Source organism: Anabrus simplex, chromosome 9, assembly GCF_040414725.1.
Source record: "Anabrus simplex isolate iqAnaSimp1 chromosome 9, ASM4041472v1, whole genome shotgun sequence".
Classification (NCBI taxonomy): domain Eukaryota; kingdom Metazoa; phylum Arthropoda; class Insecta; order Orthoptera; family Tettigoniidae; genus Anabrus; species Anabrus simplex.
In genome coordinates, this window is record NC_090273.1 from 108,752,579 (window position 1) to 108,777,380 (window position 24,802).

Consider the following 24,802-nt stretch of genomic DNA (forward strand, 5'->3'; position numbering starts at 1 on the left):
CGTTAATGAATGAGTGATTGAATGATTGAACGTAGTGAATGCTCTCAGCCTACATCTACTGAACTCCGGCCGATAAGGTGAGAACATTCCATACGCATGAATGCTTTCTCAGCATGTCCATAAATCTAGACATAGCCTGCCATAGATCGTTATAGAAAATTATCTACTCAAAATTGCAGCCATGTATTATGCAATTTTTAGCCGTTTACCAGTTAATTTACATTAATATTATTACTTTGACGTAAATAATTCTTAGAGCTGCAGAGTTATTCGAAAATTTGTGTAACGAAATAGTGTCATGTAACAAAATGTGTGACGGAAGTTTAACCTAGCAACGGTGCAGATATGTGTGGCAGTCATCTGAAATTAGTAACCGTTGATGAATGGCCGTGACTCAAAAACATTTAAGACACGGCATTTTTATAATTACTTGATTCCCCACCCCCCAAACAATTGACACCATTTTTCAATGATTCATTTTTCACTGTACTCACTAATGCAGTGGCTACAAGTTGTTCTAGAGAAGTTAAAATTTATGACAAGGTATTATTAAGAAGACAATTTTTGTTTGGATTTACGTGCATTAAATTTTTTAAAAGTAAACAATGAGAAGTAAAGCAATAATTCTAAAACATTTTATTCTTCTCTACCAAATACAGATGCATAAAAAATTTAATTTTTCTCAATATTAATGTTGTTAGGGAAACGACTTTGTTCAAGTAATGGGTGGTACATAACTTAGGGCCACGGCCGCTGTATTCCTTGGGACTCCCAGTCTTCCCAACCCCCACAATGCCCCTGTTCCCCTGCCTGGGAGAGGTACTCGTCCTTCTCCTCAGTTGTATCCCCTACCAAATATCTAACGCTCCACGACACTGCCCTTGAGGTGGTAGAGTTGGGATTCCTCGCGTATTTCGAGGGAAAAACCAACCCTGGACGGTAAATGTATTAAACAACAATCCCATAGAATGTATTGTAATATACGAAGAAACGAACAAACCTTATGTAACTGCAGTCCTGATGGGCTAATAAGCGACATCACTGTCTTGGAAAATACAATAAAATCAGTGAGTATCTTGCTATGACATCACGAAAACGACTTCCTTTTTCGGTACTTAACCGCCATATATATATTGAAGTCTCTCAATTATTCATTCTTAATTTGCTGAAGTAGTTTGCATCATTTAGTTACATACTAATGGGTCTGCATGCCTTACATGCAGTGACAAATATAAACAAGTAAATAAAATAAATAGCAACGTATCTTCTGAAAACTACTAATCGAGCAACCGACAATAGAGATTGTCTCATTATTTGTTGTCTATGTAATTTAATTAGGCTTGCTTCTCGATGCCGGTGGCAGATACGGTCAGTTTGAGAGTACAGCTCTCTCGTTAAGGATGTTATTGCTTAGGTTTCCAACTTGCACACTCACCAAAAGCTTTTGTAATAATGTTCATGTGTGCTTCCAAAGCTTGATATTCTCCAGAGACGGACATCAGAATATAACAGAATCATTTCACCGTCGTTAAAGAATATACAGTTGAATTTGACGAAGTTAATTTATAGAATATTATAATAATAATAATAATAATAATAATAATAATAATAATAATAATAATAATAATAATAATAATAATAATAATCGTATGGCCTCAGCTACCGTGTGCAGACATTTCAATTTGACGCCATCTGGCTGTCTGCTCGTCAATATCGACGTTCCGTTTTACTCTAGACCCACTAGATGGCAGACAGAGTAAACCGGATCTCTCTTGGGCGTCTATGGCTGAGATTTAATTAATTTTGTCGGGTAAATACCAAATGTATCACCAGAGATCTTTTACATGCCGACATCGTACGACATGGAGTGTCGAATGGACTTTTTTCCGCCCTTCAAAAATCCGACTACCTCTGCCAGGTTTGAACCCGCTATCTTGGGATCCGGAGGCCGACACTCTACCTTTGTATAGACATAGGAAGTGCCTAGCCGAGGCGGTAAAATTGAGCATGGGTCACCTAGAAGTAAGTGGGTTCGATTTCGCTCGCCGGGGTGAGTAGCTCGGACGATAGAGCGCTGGCCTTCCGGGCCCAACTTGGCACGTTCGTTGCTGGCTCAATCCGGTGGTATTGGAAGGTGCTCAAATACGTCAACCTCGTGTCGGTAGATTTACTGGCACGTAAAAGTACTCCTGCGGAACAAAATTGCGGCAATTCGGCGACTCCCAAAACTATAAAAATGTAGTTAGTGGGACGTAAAACAGTTATTATTATTATTATTATTATTATTATTATTATTATTATTATTATTATTATTATTATTATATGTATGTTTAGTCCTCAGCCCAAAGGCTGGTTGGATCCTCAACAGCTCCGCCATCAGCTGTCATGAATGGCCTAGGCATCACTGAAGAGGCGTACTAGGGAAATGAGGAGTGAGGTAGTTTCCCGTTGCTTTCCTCACCGAGCCAGAAGTTGTTATTACATATCAGTCTGCCAAGCCCACTGAAATGCATGCACCAACTGATCCTATGAGCAACATTTTCACACCATTCATAGCAGGGACTGGCTGCATAAGGAATGGCATTACTAGCATCACTCATACCTCAGTCACTTTCATCTTGTCAAAGCCAAGGATAAAGCTGAGACAGATAAATGAAAGTAACAATATTGCTCTAGCCCATACCAGAAGACATAGTGCACCGTAAACACTACGTCCTGCCAGCAAAGGCATATTATTATTATTATTATTATTATTATTATTATTATTATTATTATTATTATTATTATTATTATTATTATTATTATTATTATTATTATTAGTATTAGTATTAGTATTATTATTAAGTATTATTATTATTGTTGTTATTATTATTATTATTAAGTATTATTATTATTATTATTATTATTATTATTATTATTATTATTATTATTATTATTATTATTATTATTATTATTATTATTATTATTATTATTATTATCTATTTTCCTCCAAGAAATAAAAACATTTGGAAATGAAGTTTCTACTCATTGCCAGGGACATAACCTAGAAATTCGTTCAACCTTTTTATAAAATGAGTACCAAATTGGTTCCTGGGGCCAAAAGGGAGGTCGGGTGTTGGGCTAACCACTCTATCTCACTTGGATGCTATGTTCATGGAATCTGTGAAGTAAAGTATCTCCCGCTCTGTTCCTTGTGCGCTGACTACTCATTGGTCCAGCCAGATGGCCATGCAGGTTCTGTGAATGGAGATTAGTGCAGAGGTTACGGTTATTGGAAGCCTCTACCTTCCACTCATTCACGAGCCTGTATGGAGATAATTTTATATTCACGTAAATAATTTCGTTTCTTACCCTATGTCAATGCTGCAGTCTTGTGTACTGTATGGTGTGCACATTTACTGAGTTGCCTTGAAATTATTGAACGAATCGTCGAGAGGAACAAAAGGAATCCATGGCACATCTCGGTCATTTTTATACTTAGTCTGCCAAGGTGACTGTAGCCCTGGACATCACGTGGTCAGTGTGATGACATCCTCTTCCTGGCTTCCACTGTCTGTGACATCGTACAATGGAGATGTAGAGGTGCCAAAAATTCTGGCATATTTGGACAACTTTAAATGAGCTGCGATCGAACCTGCCCACTTACGCTCAGAAGACCAGCGTCGTAACTTCTAAGTCACTCAGTCCAGACCTAGATTACAGTCGAAGGAATACTAAAGACTTAACTTCGTCACTCCTACCAAATGGAGCCGAATAAAACGTTTAACCAACATCATTTATTCACTAGGGCCCGCTGTGTAGGGGTTCTATTCCCGGCCAAGTCAGGAATTTTTATCTAGATCTGAGGGCTGTGTCGAGGTCCACTCAGCCTAAGCGATTACAATTGAGGTGCTCTCTGACGGTGAGATAGCGGAACCGGTCTAGAAATCCAAGCATAACGGCCGAGGGGATTCGTCGTGCTGACCATACGACACCTCGTATTCTGCAGAATGTCAAACTGATCAGCGGTCGTTTGGCAGACCATTGATGGCCCTTCGGTGCTGTTGCTTTGGGGGAGGGAGGGGAAACTTAGAAAAATAAACTCAGCACGTTTGTTCAACCGATTGTTATTATCAGAATGTCATGAAGAGTCACAAGAGAAATTGCCCTTTTTGCTTTTCCTACATGTTATCAATTAAGCTTGTCATTAGCTGAGTTTTGAATTCTTAATTAAATACATAAAATCTTATTTGTGTCACGTAAATTTAATTGGAGTGTCTTATTGTTGTATTCATCTGGCATAACAAGGATATCTGGAATATTTGCGGATGAGGAACAAAAGAGAATGATTTGCCATAAAATTTATGGTGAATGGACATCGTCGACCGCCTTGCTTGGTCTGCACAGTGGTTGCAGCTTAGTTGTCGGACTAGTATCTGACATAAGTTCTTCACCAATTTGCACCAAACTACGAGGCAAATGTTTCCCCTAAGACTTATGGTAACACCCTGCACAACAGTGAACACATTTCACACTAATTGCCTCAGACGCGCTAGTGCGGAGATTGGTCATCTCTTTAGAGGGGTCTTCAACAATCACGATCTAAATATCCATATCAGACCATGTTTTGTATGCTAACTTAGGGAAAGGGAGTCCGTTCCATTTGTACAAAGATATCAATGATGATCCGCTTCTATTTGCCCTAGTGGCATAAACCCAAATGGGAAGCGGCGATTGGGAATTAGAATTGTTTGGAGTGAGGTGGATCACAAGAATGTATGGGGAACATAACGTACCTTGGGTCTGGAAAGGTGGCATAAAGGGAGCTGGGTAAACCCCTTCCCCACAAAAAATAAAGATAAACCAGAATGCCTGTATGCCAGCGAATGCCTAGCACTGAACTACAAGCTTGATAAATTAGAAATATTAGAAAGAAGAATGATAAGGAAAATATTGGGTCCTCCAAGAATTGCAGAGTTTGGGAAATTAAGAAGTAACAATGAAATTTACCAGAACATAGAAAACATATCAGAAACAATAAGAAAAAGGAGATTGCTATTTCTTGGACACATTTACAGAATGGATGACAATAGACTAACTAAACGAATCTTCAAGTACCTTTGGGAAAAGAAATCAAATTCCACCTGGATTCAAGAAGTCAAGAAAGACCTGGAAAGGAAAAACATACGAGAAGAAGAATTATTGGAAAGAAAGATTTTTAGGAAGAAAGTCTTACAAATGGAAGGATTCCAAGGGAGGAAGGAAAAGAAAACAGGCACAAAGTGGACTGAAGACAGGAAAAAGAAACACAGTGAAACAATGAAAGAATACTGGAAGAAAAGGAAAGAACAACTAAGGAGGAACAATTGAAATTGTAACGTGGTCCTTAGAAGGCCGGAACGCAAGAAGAAGAAGAAGAAGAAGAAGAAGAAGAAGAAGAAGAAAGATAAACAATTGAAATATTTTGATGGTCTCTCAGCAAATTTGGACAGACAGGTTACCAACTTAGCTACAGTAATAATAATTTGTTTTTATTATAATAACATTTTTAGGTTTTAATATAATTACATACAATATCACTTTCACCAAAGGAGCAATTACTCACGTATTAACTTTAAAATTAAACATTAAATATAATTATCCTTCAAAACTATGGCATTTTGAAAATAAACACCGGCAAGTGCCAATTTGCTCAAGTCGAACTAGTAACAAATTAAAGGAAAGATAATTAGGACAACAGGGTTTGTATAAATTGTTTGTTATAATTCCTAGGATTGGGCAGATGAAATGGAATAAAAATTTATTTTTCTCCCATAAATTGTGGGGTAACACATTGATTATAATGTCTGTTAACCTTATGACCACGAACCATAAGACCGACGGATTAACGTGGAATAAGAACAACAGAGGCATGATCCTCCTCTTCGAAATTCTCACATTTATTGACCGGAATTCTAACTGTAGACGTCTTGATGAACAATGAAGTATATCGGCCAATAAGTAGATGTTATCACTTCAAGCGTCCGACTCGTTCGCTGAATGGTCAGCGTACTGGCCTTCGGTTCAGAGGGTTCCGGGTCCGGGTGCTGGGTGTTTGTGCTGTCCCCAACATCCCTGCTTCTCACACACCACACATAACACTATCCTCCACCACGCAGTTACCTACACATGGCAGATACCGCCCACCCTCATCGGAGGGTCTGCCTTACAAGGGCTGCACTCGGCTAGGAATAGCCACACGAAATTATTATTATTATTATTATTATTATTATTATTATTATTATTATTATCACTTCAAGCAAACATTGTTCTCAAATGAACATGGACCCAGCTGATTGATAAATATCGGCTTGTAAGTTTCGTTTTGGATCCCGATGAGATATATGCGATCTGTGCAGCACTGGAGGTCCAACCAGCTCTATGAATATTCATTGTGTTCAGGGGATCAGCGTTCCTTTCTAATTAAGATGTTCCTAATTTTAATTGCTTAAATAATGTATGAGGTAGGTTTTATTTCATTGTTGGGTACCCAGACTTGTCGGAACATTTCTTAATTCTTCTCTTCGATCAGTGCTCTACCGTCATGTCGTTACTCAGTATTTTAATTACCTTCTTTGCATATAGTGTCATTTAAATTGAGACGACGGTCAGAGCTTCTCATCAAACAGGCCACAACTCGAATCTCGAATAAAACTGTGAATATTTTAAAATTTAATGTTGCTTTCCTGGTACCTGTGGTCTGCGATGAGTAATATTTTCGAGGATTGTTCAGTACATGAGAAAATTACAATCATCTTACGCGTAATAGCAAATCATTTTAAAGAAAAATACGTTATTTTGGAGGATCTACTTTGTCATATGAGACACATGGACAGTGTTACCAACAGTTCTATAGCCCATATGTGCCATGGTCATAGTTAGAGTTAGATAGCGCGGATTTTTATGCATTAATAGGTTAGAATGCAAATTTACCCAAGCGAGTAGCAAGTATAGTCTACCATCACAACGGTTAAGCTATCAGGCTTGCATATACATTAGGGGTACGGCCCATCAGAACCCCTATAATTTATGTTTCTCCTGCTACATCATCGAAGAGCGGGTGGCCGACACTCCCTGCTAACTAAATTAGTTTGCAGTCTAACCTGTCACTGCATAAAAATCCGGGCTTTAGTCATAGTTAATATACAACATTGTTAATTGGAAACGTAAGCAGAAAAGGTGAAAAATCGCAATATCTTTTTATTGCTTTTCTTGAAGGCATAAATCAAGCAGTACAAAATCCCAAAATTTTACATTGAAATTCGAATTACAAGTGACGAACACGAATACCCAGTCCCCATGACGGAGGAGTTAATCAGACGCAGCTAAAATTCCCGATCCGGCCGGAGATCAAGCTCGAGCACCATTCGCACTGAGCATTCAGTCTAAGAGCCAGACATCCACTTCTAACATCGTGTTCAATAAAATCATATTATACGATCACTTTCTGTATTTTTCTTTTTTATTCCAGATTTACTTTACGTCGCACGTACGGAAATAGGTCTTATGGCGATGATGGGACAGGAAAAGAATCGATTGTAGCTTTGATTTAGGCACAGCCTCAGCATTCGCCGGGTGTGAAATTGGACACCACACAAAACCATCTTCAGAGCTGCCGACAGTGGGGTACCAACACACTATCTCCCGAATGCAACCCCCTATGGGTGGGGGCGGTAACATAACGCCCACTGTATTCTCTGCCTGTCGTAACAGGTGATTAAAGGGGGCCCAAGGGGATCTAAACTTTGGAGCGTGGGTTGGCAACCCCGGGCTCCTTAGCTGAGTCCTGGAATTGCTTCCACTTACTTGTGTCAAGATCCTCACTTTCATCTGTCCTATTCGACCTCCCTTGGTCAACCCTAATTATTTTTCTACCCCAACGCCCTCGTGGCCCTTCTCTTCATTTGGCCGATCCCTTCAATTCTGGAAGTGTTGGACCCCTTCAACGTTTCTTCTCTAATCAGTGTTTCTGGAGGATGGTTGCCTACTTATACTCCGTCTTAAAACAATAATCACCGGGCGAGTTGGTCGTGCGGTTAGGGGCGCGCATCTTTGAGCTTGCATCCGGGAGATAGTGGACTCGAATCCTACTGTCGCCAGAACTGAAGATGGTTTTCCGTGGTTTCCCATTTTCACACCAGGCAAATGCTGGGGCTGTACCTTAATTAAGCCCAGGCCGCTTCCTTCCGACTCCTAGCCCTTTCCTATCCCATCGTCGCCATAAGACCTGTCTGTGTCGGTGCGACTAGAAAAAACAATAATCACCAGCACTACCATCTTCCGAATGCAAGCTGGCGGCTACCGCTTAGTTACTTGCTCGGTTGCTGCAGTTTTCTTAGATCTCTCCCGAAAAAAAGTAAAAAACATTAATTATCCCTTCCCTTTAGACAAATTCTTCTTTCAGTGCTTCTTTTTATTTTATAATAGGTCCCGTCCTTGAAATATTAGAATTCTATGTGGAGTAAGGAAAGAATTTGAGAGTCCTAGCAGACGTTGAATTAAAGCGACCATCTCGTTTCTTCAGAGCGGTATCACCGAATTATTCAGGTGATTTACTATCCCTCATCGTTTCGTCATCAAATATATCGAGTTCTCCGCTTAGTTTAGAATAATTCTACCTGCTCCCACTCTTGGTAGAATAAACAATATGCTAACTTGCGTTGTTATCTCGTGGTCTGTACTAGTAGTGTTCCTTGTCGCTGCTACTGCCTCCTAATTGGTCCATTACTCTGGTGCCGGGAGGAATGCGATCCAATTAGAGTGCCATACTAAAGAATTATCGAAAAGGAAAGGGCTCGCTCTTATCATCAGACATAGCTTTCAACTCGCATACTCGAAACACAAGTCATTAGTGAGGTGGATGGCGTCCTATTCCCACGAAGTGCATAAATTCTTTCGTGATAGAGCAGGTGTGCAGAAGCCAATCTTTATTTTATAACTCGATAACAGAAAAATTGAGAATATTTGCTGTGTATCTCGTCTTTAGTGGACTCGGGTGGATGGGGTTATAAAAGTCAGCGTGGAGAAGTTATTCGCGTTTGAGGTGATCTCCAACGAGTAGCCTTCCAATTGTAGGCAGTTATAAACATCGGGAGGACGATTTATGCTATAGTAACTGTGAAAGGATAATCTATGGTTCTATATCATTAAAGTATATGGTTTACAGTAGTTTGCATGAATACTTCTGAAGCTATTTGCGCTACTGATCTCTTAATGGCAAAGAGAACAAAAAAACATAAATTCACTTGTAGAGTTTCTCTAATTAAAATTTATGATCAAGTAAAATAAAGGAAGTTAAAAATCGCTGTCCATAAATGAAACCGCTAAGGTGGGAGAGGTTAGTTTTGAAGAGAGAGCATTCAATTCACAGTTTTAATACCCAGTTAGCACGAACATGCTCACAGGTTGTTACCTCGTCGTTTACTACAATAAAGAACATCACACAGTAGAAAATATCCTCCCACAAAAGATACATTTATCTGAATTATTATTTTACGTATAATTGTGTTTACCAAATTCGTACGTTCTTCATCGCCAGATCAGACTTGTGTTTGTTTATATGTGCGTACCCCTGCTATGTTATGTTATGTGACCCTCTCAGACTGATTCTGATGATTGCGTCAGCTTCCGCTTCAAACCCTAGCGCTGTACCACTTCCGAGGAGCCATCTGGTGACGAATGAATGTACCATTTCCACTTCTATTGGGTAACGTCTAAATTCAAAGCTCATTGTTTTAGAAGCCTTTCTCGAGGACAGCCGAGATTATCTTCGGATGACGCAGAGCATAGTTCTCTGCGAAACGTAAAGAATTTCACCTTATTTTCTTGACACGGTATAAGCCCAAAAGCCTATGTCATGCCTAGAACACTCATTTGTTGGATATGAGACAGTTTTCTTTGTCAACGACATAGTTTATTCAGAGGCCTCTTGTACCTCGACGTTGTATGGTTCTATTACATAACTACAAATCTACGAAGAGGAATCCTCTTTACAACCTAATCAGTTGGTATTGTGTGTTTCATTTATAAAGCCTTAACTTTTCCAGTGAATCACTGCCGTTGTCATTTAGTACTTCAACCATAAAATCTTCCACAAACACCACCACCTCGAATAATAACACTTCCCTTGAACAACAAAGAACCTGTAACAGGGAATTATTTTAAAATAATTTGTCATTAAAATCATACTTACTCTAATTAAAAAAGGGAACTAGAAACAGCATATTTTGATGTCAGTCACACCACTGAGTGTATGCCTACTGTGACTTTATGAAATTCTCTTTCAGGAATATGACATTATCTGAAATATGCAAAATGTTATGCAATGTGTTAAAAACTTGCAAATAGTTAAAAATCAGTACCTTACTTCTATCTAATATTTTTTTGTATTCACAGCTAACTCTTCCTGAATTTTAACAGTCAGAACGGTCGTTTCTCGTACATTCTTCAGAAACTATCTCTGCTCGTATTTGACAGGCTCATCTTTTCTTGCCGGAACTGAAGTAAGATCAACGATCCCACTTCAGTCTCCTGCTTCTGGAACTCTATTTTTTTTAAAAGGTAGTTCATTCTCTGATTAAATAAGGTACAAATATTATGTGAATATTATCCAAAAGATTTCTACCTACTCTCTTTACGTTTTTTTAATTAACAACTCACCAACAAATCATAAGGCGAAGTAAGAACTTTGAAGTTTAATTAGAAATTATGTATATTACAACGTACCAAATGAGACATTTTCATTTCTAAACAAAACATATTTCGACTTTGTATGCACTTCCTCATAAAGAAATATTCCCTTGCTAGAGCTTATTGAAAAAATAGTGCATCATAATTTTAAAATAATTACCCTTCTTTTTATTCTTGGCCGTATTTCGATGACCTTAGCCATAAGGTTATATCATATATTTTCGCAACCAGCTCGAGCAACAACCAATGAATGATGTAACAAAGAAATTGAAAAATATAAAATTTAAAACAACTTTTCCTTTAATATTCTAGTTCGTAAGATAACAATGCAAATATTTGCGGGTGTTTGAAAGACTCAATCCAGAACTTTATCTTGAGGCACAGGTGCGAAATTATACCAGTTGTACTTTGGTAACATTATGAGGTAATTTTATTCAGCAGTAAAAGCCATTATATTAGGAAAAGTGGGAGAGCTGCAAAGATATCGCTCAAAGTCTTAAAAATCTAATTTAAAATAAGAGCATCTGGAGGGGCTTCGTCCATACAGTCAGTCAGAACTCAACATCGACGTGTGGTCAGCTATTTATCACCGTTCATATTGCGGAAACTTTTACTGCATATCAACACTGGAGGAAGTTATTATTGTTCGAGATTTGTCAGAAATGCTCTGAGCCTCTAGCGGAGACTTCACTGATGGTATAGCAGAGTAACCTCTGTAGATCGTAGATAGTCCTGTTTATATTATTAGCTAGAACCATAATTCACCAAGATAACCTCTTACGAATACTATGACATTATTTAGATAATCTCAAGGACATTTTAAGTTTAAAATGTTGACGGTGTCATCAAACAGATGTGTTTGTGAGTGATGTGTAGCATGAGTTAGTATTAAATTTAATTTCTCTTTCAAAATAAAGAGGCTTCTTTTAAGCCGTTCATGCTAATGAGGACAAGTGACAATATTTATAGCATGGCGCGTACCGATCTTTTATTATCACGCTTCTCAACTTGGGTAGAGCATAAACTTCCAAACACAGAAACAATTATCTCTTTTATGTACGTGCGATGTGAATGTGCTCCATTAATGACATTGTGTACACCAGTAAATTAAGGTAGAAGAGCTCAGGTTGCTGAAGGTTATCCTTCACGCAATCAAAGAGCAAGGAGAGATATATCATGGGTTATACCGCCATAAAAAGGATACTTCTTAGAAAAACGAAATAAAGAATTGTCATTAAATTCGGACGTTAATAAATGGGAAGTGCTTTCCTGGTAGTATAGTTAATGGAGTGAAATCTATGAAGAAAAATTAAACATTGAGCTGAGTATCGAAGGGAGAAAGGTAGGATGGAAGGAAAAGACTGCTTCTTTACATTTAATAGGGCTCCGAAAGGTAACTAACCATTTCGGGTCCTATGTTGGACTCGCTGTTAATACACAGTTCAGTATGTCTGTCAGTTGTGGTTTGGCCTTTTTTTTCTGTTTGGCTTTACGTCGCACCGACACAGATATGTCTTATGGCGACGATGGGATAGGAAAGGTCTAGAAATGGGAAGGAAGCGGCCGTGGCCTTAATTAAGGTACATCCCCAGCATTTGCCTGGTGTGAACATGGGAAACCACGGAAAACCATCTTCAGGGCTGCCGACAGTGGGGCTCGAACCCACTATCTCCCAATTACTGTTGGCCTTAATCTAAGTTAAGATTTGTCATAAATTTATGATATAAGGATGCATGTTTTAGGTTGTACGTAGCATAACCATCTACGATTCATTTGTTTCGTTTTAAAAGTTTTATCGCTGTAAATGCCTCAGTGGCTGAAGTGGAAGCACGTCGGACTTTCACCGCTGGGTTCTGTGTTTCAAATCGCAGTCACTCCAAGTGAGATTTGTGCTGGACAAAGTGAAGGCGTGGCAGGTTATTCTCCGTATACTCTGGTTTTCCCTGTTATATTTCATTCCAGCAGCACACTCTCCATTATCATTTCATTTCATCGGTCAGTCGTTAATCATTGCCCCAGAGGAGTGCTACAGCTTTCGGCAGCCGGCACAATTCCTATCGTCGCCGCTAGCTTGGGGTTTCATTCATTCCATTCCTCACCTGCTCGAATGGCTGGAAACAAGTTGTGGATGTTTAAATTTTCATCTATAGAACTGTATCATCTACGGAATTCTAATGTTTTAGTTCTGCAGTCACATGACATCCATTAACGGCAGTGTGCGTACTGACAATATTTACAAGTGGTTACATGATACTAGTGGTTCTGATGTTGACTTTTAGCCTCACCAGAAATCTAAACGTCAGTAATGCTCAAGAGGACACGAAACAACGGATTGTGCCGTATGTTCAGGCAAGGAAGTTAAAGCTGGTAGAATGGAGGCGTCATTTTTCTGTGGAACCTGTTCATGAAACCCAGGACTCCACCCCAATAAGTGATTCCAAAAAGTACCGCGCGATAAAAAACTATATCGCTTGAAATGTCGTTGACTGATTTGCAGTGAAAAATTGTGAACTGACTTACTTTCGAAGAGTTACCATACAATAACTATCGGATACTTGTTCTATTATTCGCTTGGTTTTAAATTGGAGGTGTGGGAGATGCGAGTGAAAATAGAACTTACTTCTAATATAATCTAAGCAATATTCATTAAATATTTCACAGTTTCATGTCATACATAATGTTACTACAATCTTTGTAGTGGCCTTTTTATGGGAAGGTGGCAGACTGATCTTATTTATGAGACAGAGCGTCTTCTTCTACTTTCTCTTCGTTTCTGATAAACAGACTTTTTGTTCCATAGGGCTTCAACGAAACTATACTAACGTATTTGCAAATTCAATTAAAATTTCAAAACGGACATTGTAATTACTACAAATAAGTTATAGAAGAATATAAAACTGAAAGAATGTCTGCAAAAATTCGAGAAGTAAGAAACTACATAGTATATTTTGTAACGTCAGTGTTCATTAAGAATAAAATATTTTACCCATTAAATTTAAACTTTACGTTGCAACGGCCAGTCTGAGAGAATAATTATGCTTTAACTTTCGTGTTCATAATATACGTCTGTCATTATTCACGTTTTCTGTTATTATATATATTTTATTTCTAGCACTACAAATTGCGGGAAAATATTATATATATATCTTATATGTCAGTTCTTTCCTACTACCAACTAACTATACAACATATTTCTTTTCTTCCTTTCTTGAAACTACTTCAGATTGTTTACTACTCTGATAGTTCATTTCCTGCATATGATAGAACATTTTAAACATGTTAGAGCCCATTTCGTTCTTATCAGTGAGTTTTTATAGATCTCAAATAGTGGCTTCTTGCGAAACCAAACCTTATAAGTTTCAAAATATTCACCAGAAGTCTATGTAATGTTGGGAGAGACACTTGCTGTTAGATTCGCATTTTAGTTCCACTTCGGAAGACTGGGATCGAACCTGCATGTTATATGAAGCTTCAGTTCCATAACTTACCTTTTTGTGTAAATTTTCAAATTTGCAGTACAAGTTGCAATAATTCCTTGAAATACCCGAAGATATTTCTGGAGACTTCAACAGTTGGTCTGAAGAGTAGCTCGATGTGACCGCCAGTTTGTTCTTGAGAGTATCAGGAGAGTAAGAATAGTCATCACTGCCCGGCTCATTGGCTCAGTGACTTGGATTTAGATATCCTAGTTTCGATTCCCTGCTTCGTAGAGTTTTTAGCCATGTCTGGATAATTCCTCTGACATGCGAATGCATGTTCGTCTTTGTCTCAGTACGCTCTTCTTCGTGTACACACAACACACCAACTACCGCCTCAGAAACACAAAATATTGTATGTATACATCACTTCAAAAAGGTGAGTTTATCTGGTGATAAAACTGAACCAAATCTGCACGTCCGATACCAACATGGTGTTGAAAAAGTAGTTTAAACATAAGAATATTTTAGTACCAATAATTGTTGTTGCGGTATATTTTTTTAAAATATATTTTTCTTCACATGCACAGTTCGCTCGGGTATGTATGGGGTCAACGAAGCACTCAGGTCCAATTTGCTCAAGTTAGCTCTTGGATTTTTAAGCTCCTATGTACTTCATGTGACCATGCAAGAGATTCTAGTTAAAGTCTCACCCTCAACCTCCGGTATTCGTACCTGTGACATTCAGATTGGGTATAATAACGCTGCACTATAATGTACGTCTTCCGGATTGAAATCAAGTGGATCGACCATTAAACTAATCGAATCATATTCATTTTTTTGAGTTTCTTCAATAAGCCATTTGTGCTAATCAGTCATATATGTCTATTATTTGGTTATTAGTTTAGTTTGTAAGGATCCATTTAAACATTCAGTAATTATTCATATTAAATTCTTCGAAACTATTATTTTGCTCAGAATTACTGCCATTATAGTAAATCGTCGTAATGCTAGCCATTTTACGAAAAAAATCAAAGCATGATCATCTGAAACGCATGTAACATTCGATGAAAAATAAGAAGTGTAGAAAATTAATTTAATATGTCTACTTCAAATTAATTCTTATAATCATTTCTTCCCGTTTTTATGAGTTAGTTTCGTCAAGTGGATGTAGATAGAAGAGGTAAATAAGATAAAGAAAAACGTACACACTAGAATCTAGCGTAGCCAAAAGGTGTATCAACAATCAAAACAAATAGTGGTAAGCATGGGCACGCTGGCTTGCCACCGTCATGCAATCTTCACATATTTCATCGCGGTTTCTTGACATCCCATCCAAACACAGATTCACCACGCTAGCCTTCTAGTCTCTCCTTTGTGAAAAGAAGCCGCCAGCAAGGTGAGGCCAGACAGCCTCAACATATCACTGAAAGATGGAGCCAAAAGGAACAAGAAAAGACAAAAGAGACATAAAAGGCCAAGGTATAGCACTATTTCTTTCTCAGTGCTTAATTTAATAAGATTCCCATACCAATTAGTGTGAAGGTCTTTCCTTGTCTTCCTTATGAGTTTAATAATCAAATATAAGTCATTAGTTGAACTTTAGCTGTATATCTCTCTTTATTTTAAAATTACCTTGTCCATAAGAGACTTTCTTTAGAACTGGAGGATATATATGGGAAACCAGAAGCTATAGCAATAAAACAAAAATATTGAACCTTCATTGAGAAGACAGAGAAGGGGGTATGCTGGTAACACGCACACTGTCAAATTCAGAATTAATGGAACATCATTAAAAAAAGATAGGAATGTAACACTAGAACAGGTTAGGTGTTGTCCTTTGTTAATTTATTTTTCATTCTAGGTATTGTCTTAAAGCAACGGGAAGATGATTTTCTTTCTCCATCACACTTATCTTCCTAGTTCTGGTCGTATTTAAGATTGTAGAAGAGTACCTAAAAGTGTTAGCCACTCAATAACCATACCTCCTTGATGAAAGTCTTAACTTGCCTCATCTCCGCCCTCCTCAGGGCAACTTCAGAACTTAATTAACCCAGCGATTAAGCTACTGTGCTGCAACCTACCGACACGTTTAATTATTTTTCATTTTTTTTCTCCAGCAGAGACATTATTCATCAAATATAACACATTCTCTTTCGCTATCTTATTTATTCTTTTCAACATAAATAAATTTATAGAAGGGTTTATATTCGAATATTCAACAAAAACTTGATTGCGTAAAGCATTATTAATTAATTACCTCCCATCTCCAAATTACCTCCCTTTATGGTACTTGGGCGGTACGAACAAAGTCTGTCGTACTTTTCCTCTGTGGACGGTCATGGTTTAATATGGAATCCTCGTCATGTTGTGGAGGAATTCCTTTAATGCATCCCGCGTTCAAGACCTACGTTGAAGAGCATACTTTGCCTAAGATTGATGCTCATTAGAATCCCATTGGACATCAAAATAACTAGTAATGAATACGCGATGTTTCACAATGTAACGGACTATTTAGATTTGTTATTATATCCAATTCTGAAAAGTTACAGATGATGTCTTTCTGTCTTTCTGGGAGAAGAGTTTTGTGTGTACAAATCAAAAAGCTACAAAGGGATAACAAACCAGTGGGTATATAGTTATAAATTTCTTAGGTCACTCATGTACAAAGGACTGGAATAATTTTCTCGTGCTTTTCCGGATATAGGTTCTTATTCAGTCTAATTGATCTCTCTACAATTTCCAGAAGTGTGTAATACGTTTTTGGATTCAAGACGCAGGGGGACTACTTATTCTCACATTATACTGTATAGGATAAGGAATACATTTTCCATTCCTAGAGAGAAAATGTCACACATAACAAGTGAACCAACCAGTTTACAGCCCATTCAACATTTATCACCCGTATACAAGGCAGGAAAACGAAATGAAAGTACAGGGTGATGATGATGATGATGATGATGATGATGATGATGATGATGATGATATTTATAATCGATTAAAACGTGTACACGTAAATCTTCTCTGCTACACGGAAAACGCTAGAATCATGGAAATGTTTTGGGCTAGAAGATGAGAGAGCGAGTAAAGATTCGTTGATTGCTCCCCTTTTAGTCACCTCTTACGACATGCAGCGGTAAAAAATAATGCATCCTTTAACGCCAGCCTCAAGGGATATAACAATTTCCGATACTTCGAAAGAGAAATGAGATGAATCACAAAAGAATTGTGAGAAGATTAAAGACATTCTAGACCTCGTAAACATGCCTGTCTCTTTGTCCAAGGTCCTCGGTTCTTTTTCTGACCAGTTCTAGTATTTTCATTCTGGTACGAAGAGTAGAATGAGGTTCACTAGATAAAAGATTTTCTCAAGCTGTTAGCTGCAGCAAGTAAGCACACAATGGAAAGATGATGTTACTGTCCTAGAATTCATGGACGAACATTGGTTTCCATGGTTACAATGGAAATTTATGACGCTACTTCCTGATAGACTACCAGCCAAACATATCCATGCTAAAACTGTGGAAAATTACCTCGTTAAGTATCGGCGTAAATTCAAAACACACTGAAGTACTTATGTTTTAAAATATTCATCTGAAAATAGGATTCCGAATAATCTGAGCCCAGGATATCAAAACACGGGTACAGCAGAGGAGTCGAGGTTCGAATGACAACATATCCAGGATGGAGGACGGACGTATAGCCAGGATAGCACGGGATTGGGAGCCAGGCGTTAGAAGACTATTGAAAAGGTCTCTAACATGGCAGATAAATAGCTGGACATCAATAATAGAAAATAGTATAAGCCGAAGGAAGAGGAGGAAGAAGACAATCTTCAACTATATTTTACTTAATGCTTACCTATCACACCATTGTCGAGGACCAAGTTTCACCTCACTGTACCATTTCAGCGAAAAAATTTGTTGATGGAGGTTTGACAACATGAAAAGAGAACGAGGTGATTTTGACTAATCTTAGCATTAAATCTTGCGAATGTTTTATAATATGCAAATGGTGAACTCCAAGTGACATTTTCCATACATGTTATTTTATGTCAATTGAAGTACTTAGTAAATTACCAGTTAGTTCAATTTTGGCGAAAATAAGTAATACATTGATCCTGAAAGGAAATAAATTTCCCTTTCATGATGGCTTTTATAATTTTTTAATTTCCAACAAATCGTACCGGATTAAACATAATGATTTACTCAAATAGGTTGCAAGAGGCTATTAACATAGTAATGAAGTAACACATAAGAAAAGGTATTCTACAAATTATTATCAAACATTTTATTACGTTATTGCGATTAAAGTGAATGTTTTAATTTTAGAAAATTAATCCAACACAAAAGCAACAACATTGCTTTGTATGAACTAGGATTCCCTTTGACTTATGTTGCCCACTGATATATAACTGTACCTTGAAATATTCCGCCATATAGTCTATACTAAGGCTATCAGAAGGACATAACGCTTCCGCCATCTGTATCTAACTTTTAAAAACATATCCATCACGGAAAGAACACGTTCAGAAGCATTCTTTATAGGCTTGTTGATGGAGGAGGTACTAAGGATTAGCATGGTTTGAAAGAGAATACATGTATTTTCAAATGGACAAGCTTGGCAAATGAGCTATTCAATTAGCTGATGATGATGATTATGCTTGTTGTTTAACGGGGCCTAACATCTAGGTTATCGGCCTCTAATGGTACACAATGAAATGACAAATTTGAAGTTCAAAATCATCAATTGACCAAAATAAAAAATGTCATGAAGAATGAATGGATGGATATTAATTGAAAACAATCAGTGGATCCGACCCAAAAACTATCATAAAAATAGTATTACTGACCAAGGGACCACTTCTAAAGCACAATCCTGAATCGAGGATGCTTGTTGTCTAAAGGGGTCCACAAGCCCCTCATAATAGTTCTTATCTCTAGTAAAGTAGAACCATGGTATTTGTCATGTTGGGGTACTAATCAAAAGTAGCGTAGACTCACGGTGTTCCACACATGATGGTATTACTCACAAGTATTGTACGTCGTACAGGTAACGCAGACCTATGGTGTTTCTCACATAATGGCGCCACTCATGGGCAACGCAAACCGATGGTGTTCCTCACATAGGTGTACTAATCACGGGCGCCGGTATTCCCGTGGTGTTCCTCATAGACTGCGTATTAATACAGGCAACGCAGACCCACGGTGTCGCTCATATAATGGTACTAATCACAGGCAACGCCCAGACCCGTGGTGTTTCTCACAATGGTACTAATCACGGGTACTGGAAACCCACAATTAACCACTCTCTGCTGCTACTAATCACAAACCTATTGTGTACCTAATATAGTGGTACTACTCGCAAGTAAAGGCGACCCATGGCGTTCCCCGCGTGATGGTACTAATCAAAAGTAGTTTCATGGTCCTAATACAATCATCCCTTGGTCGCCCCTTTTAGTCGCCTCTCACGACAGGCAAGGGATACCGTGGGTGTATTTTTCATCTGGATTCCCCATCCACAGGGAGTATATTCAATTAGAAATAAAGCACTCATAAAGTTGGAGATATGGGCCTTTCGGAACCAATCAACAAATATATAGTTTTAAATTAGGTGTAATACAACATAAACCTGTTGTTTCCTTCATACCCCTTTTCCCAAATAAAAACCAAACCAAACCCCATGGCACTACATCCCTTGAAGGGCCTTGGCCTACCAAGCGACTGCTGCTCAGCCCGAAGGCTTGCAGATTACGAGGTGTCGTGTGGTCAGCACGACGAATCCTCTCGGCCGTTATCCTTGGCTTTCTGGACCGGCCTTTTCCCAAATAGTACTCTTAATTTGTCTATTCGGCAATGATCGCGTATTTGTAGGCTTGCATTTGGGAGTTAGTGGGTTCGAACTTCACTGAGGTTTCTCGTCTTCACGCGAGATAGATGCTGGGGCTGTAACATATGTTTTAAAAATCAGGTATTATCGACATAAGGGGTGTATTCTGCCCGAAGGCAGGTCTGAACAGAGGTGTGCATGAGCCGGAGTTTACGTACGGTAGGGTGGCCAGTTCCTTTCCCCTCCTCTAGTCCCTTAACCCCCACCAACAGCGCGTGGCAACCCATCCAAATCTTGACCACGCCCAAAGTTGCTTAACTTCGGAGATTATCGAAATACAGTGCACTTTATTACGTTACTAGATTTTTAATGAATATTTCGAATTTAGCAAAACAACCAGCACAAACAAATATTGGAATAATATTGCTTTGTATTGCACGGCCGCTTCCTTCTCAGACCTAGCTCTTTCCTATCCCATCATTGCAATAAGGATTTTCTATTTCGGTGCGATTAAAAACAAATAGAAAAAAGAGTTATATTAGAGCCATTAACTCAGGACAGTGGTAACTTTATGGCTTTTTGTAATTTGGGTGCCTTTTTAATAATATTGTTCTTCAGGCACGAATAAATTTGCGTCCCTTCTTGCCTGAGGAGTCTTAACCAGGGCCGGAATTACCCTATGAACTCATATTTCTTAAACCCTCCTTCCTGGTCGGCTTTTGTTTCCTCAGACCCTCCTATGTCCTACCAAGCATGCAGTTAGTTAGAACCCTTATCCTGTCACGATACCACAGTATAGCCTTTGCATCACACTTCAATCTAATAAAAATTCCCTCCTCCTTTTCCACTCACCCAAATGTTCAACCAAGCATTTCTTCTTCTCCGCTTTCTTTTGAATTCTCACGGAAACCATAAGTCGTCTTGGCCTCACAATATGGTCTTCCTTCCTTTCTTCTGCCCCTTACCCCGCTGTGTATTTCTTATCTGTTTTTTGTTGTTGCTCCATGTGTGAAAGAAAGTGGAGAGGGGTGGTATAAGGTTGACTTCTGCTAGGAGGGAGGGGTAGAAGAAGCAACGACAGCAGTGAAGAGGTAATCAGATAAAGTAAAGGAAGTCGTCGCTAGATAATTGGCCCCTCAAGACGAAGGAATGACGTTGTCTGCGTAGTGCGCGTCCATTGTTGAGACCCCTCACTCCTTCGCACCTGCCAGTCCAGAAGGTTTGTGCAAGCTACTACCGTAACAAGGGCCAAATGAAGAAGAACAAGACGAAGTGTTGCCCCTTTTCTGTTGTCATTTCTTTTGTTAAATTAAACACTCTTCTTCATTAGTGATTCGCATGGCTCCACAAATAAGTACCTGTTAGCATCACATCAGTAGGGCAGTACAAATATCACAATTCATTATTAGTAAATGGCTGGTGAGTTAAATTACTATAGCATGAATGTTGAAGATGGTTTCAATTCTAAGATCTCAAGATTGGCACTAGCTCAAGTTCAGATTATTTTCCTCTTCTTCAAGTGCTGATCCGTTATCGGATGTTGGCAGACCACATGACAATCTTACCTTTGTTTCGTACAGTTTGGAATAGTTCACTGAATGATGTCTGAAATCGCGTTCTTAAATTTCAAGCCATGACATCCGTGGTAAGAATGAAATGGCGTATGGCTTTTAGTGCCGGGAGTGTCCGAGGACTTCGTCTCACCAGGTGAGGTCTTTTGATTTGACACCCTAGGCGACCTGCGCATCGTGATGAGGATGAAATGATGATGAAGACGACACATACACCCTGTACCCGTGCCAGGCGAATTAACGAATGACGGTTAAAATTCCCGACTCTGCCGGGAATCGAACCCGTGCCCTCTGTGACCAAAGACCAGCACGCTAACCATTTAGCCATGGAGCCGGACACATCCGTGTGTCTTCCATATCTACGTCTAATGATATTTAGGGGAGATGTGACTGAAACTTCAGACTTCTACAGTTTAACACTTATCAAAACCAAATTGTAAACACAAACACTTATCCCCACGCAAAACATGGAGTTGATTGGTTAAAAGATTGCAAAGTTACTGACGGACAGTGTTCATTTTTATATGATGCATAGAAAATGTTCTTTTAATTTTTTGGGGGGCCATAATTTTGCAGACTTGTCATAAATACTCATATACTTAAGAACAACTCCGTGTTTTGCAGTCAGGTATAAACTATTGGAGATTCTACTTTTTCTATTTTCAATATTCATTAAATAGGCAAAAATCTAGTTCCGTGCTAGTTCAGGAGTAACCATGTGAAGGTAATAGTCAACTGATACTAAAATGCAGAACTACTTTTAACCCTTTACTGCATGAATTATTTTTCGTTTTCGTTTGGTGAAGAAAATTTCAAGCTTCAATATTCAACTTACGTTCAATGGTTTAGATTTACCAGCAATTCTTAATTGGGGCTAATAGCTTAACACTCGTATGTGATGTGGATTGCCATAACGGGGTATATATACGATTTTTCATGATTGCACGGTAATGTCTTTGAGGTTGAGCCAGAGGTACTCCTGAAGCCTGTGGTGATGTGATAGGGAGGGCCCACGTAAAATAAACGGTGGTTGGTACGCGCGGTTGCTGACGGGGTGGAAGGAGTACCTTTGCTTGTAGGGCTGTTTTGTCTTACGTTATGTAAAAAAAACAAGGCATCACTGGTATATGTCTTTAAATGACTGTACAGTTGAAGGTGTGCCGTAAAACTACCTCTGTCCACAATCTGTATCCATTTATACAGGTGAAAAGTTATATGTTACCTGAGGGCAACAGTATGCAGTAAAGGGTTAATTCCTGCACATATTCAAAAATACTCTCAAAATTTCAGGTGAATCGCAAGGAGCATTTTATGAATGGCAAAAGAGCTGGAAACGTTTTAAGGTAGATGAAAGCAATTGAAAGTTTTAAGAAGCATACTTGCTTTAAAACTGCCCTGAACTGGAAATTAAATGGCGTTAGGACAAAACTGAAAACGGGATTTAAAAGAGGAAAAATTTGGGGATTTTTAAGGTTAAAATTGAAAAATCGGTTTTTTAAAAATATCGCAGCATTTCGTTCATGAGTCCCTTTAACGCAGAGACCACTCCGTGGCCCCGAAGCAGCTGCCCATGACCTATAAGTTGAGATGATTAATTTTAAAGACGAGTTGGTTTATGATGAAGTTGTGAATGAGGAGATTTATTGATAGGCCATTGTATTCTGTAAGTCTGTAGCCTATTTATTTACCCTTAAGAGACATCCTATAATTTGAAATAAAGAACTATGCCTGCATTTTTATAGAGTAATCATGGAGGAATTCCGAAGAAATCAGATTTTGCATCCATACATCTTCATTACAGACTGCTATGCCTTTCAGCATTCAGTCTCAAAAACTCTGTGAATTTACTAAACGCCGCCAATATACTGAGCCTAGTCATTGTCGTCCTGGTCTTCCTCTACTTTTCTTACCCTCCATAACAGAGTCCATTATTCTCCTGGGTAACCCATCCTCCTCCATTCGCCGGTTTATGCATACAGCTTCATCCATCCAGTTCATTCCTAACTTAACCTTTATATACTCATTCCGAGTACCCCCCTGCCAATGTTCCCACCTGTTTGTACCCGCAATTATTCTTGCTTCTTTCATGTCTGTTACTACTAACTTATGAATAAGATATCCTGAGTTCGTCCAGCTTTCACTCCCGTAAAGCAAAGTTGGTCTGAAAACAGACCGATGTAAAGATAGTTTCGTCTGAGAGCTGACTTCCTTCTTACAGAATACTGTTGATCGCAACTGCGAGCTATCTGCATTAGCTTTTCTGCACCTTGATTCAATCTCACTTTCAATGCTACCATCCTGGGAGAACACACATCCTCCATACTTGAAATGATCTACCTGTTCCAGCTTTGTTTCCCGAATCTGGCATTCAATTCTCTTGAATTTCTTACCTACTGACATCAATTTAGTCTTGGAAAGGCTAATATTCACACCGTACTAATTGCATCTATTTTTAAGTGCTAAGATATTATACTGCAGGCTTTTGGTACAATCTTCCATTAAGACCAAGTCGTCAGCGTAGGCCAGACTGCTTACTACATTTCCATCTAACAATCCCTCCCTGCCGTTTTATACCTTTCGTTAGATGAGCCATGTGAACTATGAACAACAAAGGTTAAAGATTGAGGACTTGTTTAACTCCTTGTAAGAACAGCCCAATTATTTTACTTTTACTGTAAATTTAATTCACACAATACTTAGTGTGATCGATCCTCATTGAATTGAAGACAAAGATGTCCATATCTCTAACATGGATCGACAATATCACATTAGTAAGTGCAGAAGAAGTAGAACAACAATATTATGTTTTTTGACTTGGCTTGTTCCAAACCAACTGAAGTATGTGTGGTATGTTTAATTCGTGAATTCATTGACCTTATTGCAACGTATTTCAGTTGTACAAGTATTCAAAACTTACATCTCGAAGGTATGATACAGATATCAAGAGCATGAGGTAATGGTAAGACAACATAAAAGAACAAACTCTGAATTTAACTTTATATGAATGCCTCTGTTATGCTTTTGGAAACGGTAATCGAAAGTGAAGTGCAGAAAAAGTTTGGAATGTGAAAATCTGGAAAAGAAATAATGTTGAAGATTATAGAACTGAAGTGCAAGAAAAAGTGATGTCAGGTAGGAAGAATATATGAGAACAAGGAGGATATACGCAAAAGAAACTTGGAAAGGAATAAATACAATGCTTTACAGAAGGAACGGCGCAAAAAAACCAAACAAGTGCAACGTAGAAGGGAAAAGGCTGATGACAGGAATGTGGAAAAG

At 38.5% G+C, this 24,802-nt stretch overlaps 1 protein-coding gene across 1 annotated transcript in view; it reads left to right on the forward strand.

Moving 5' to 3' along the window:
* Window positions 1-24,802, forward strand: part of LOC136881067 (zinc finger protein 177) — a 537,788-nt gene that overhangs the window by 321,897 nt on the left and 191,089 nt on the right. The window lies entirely within an intron of this gene.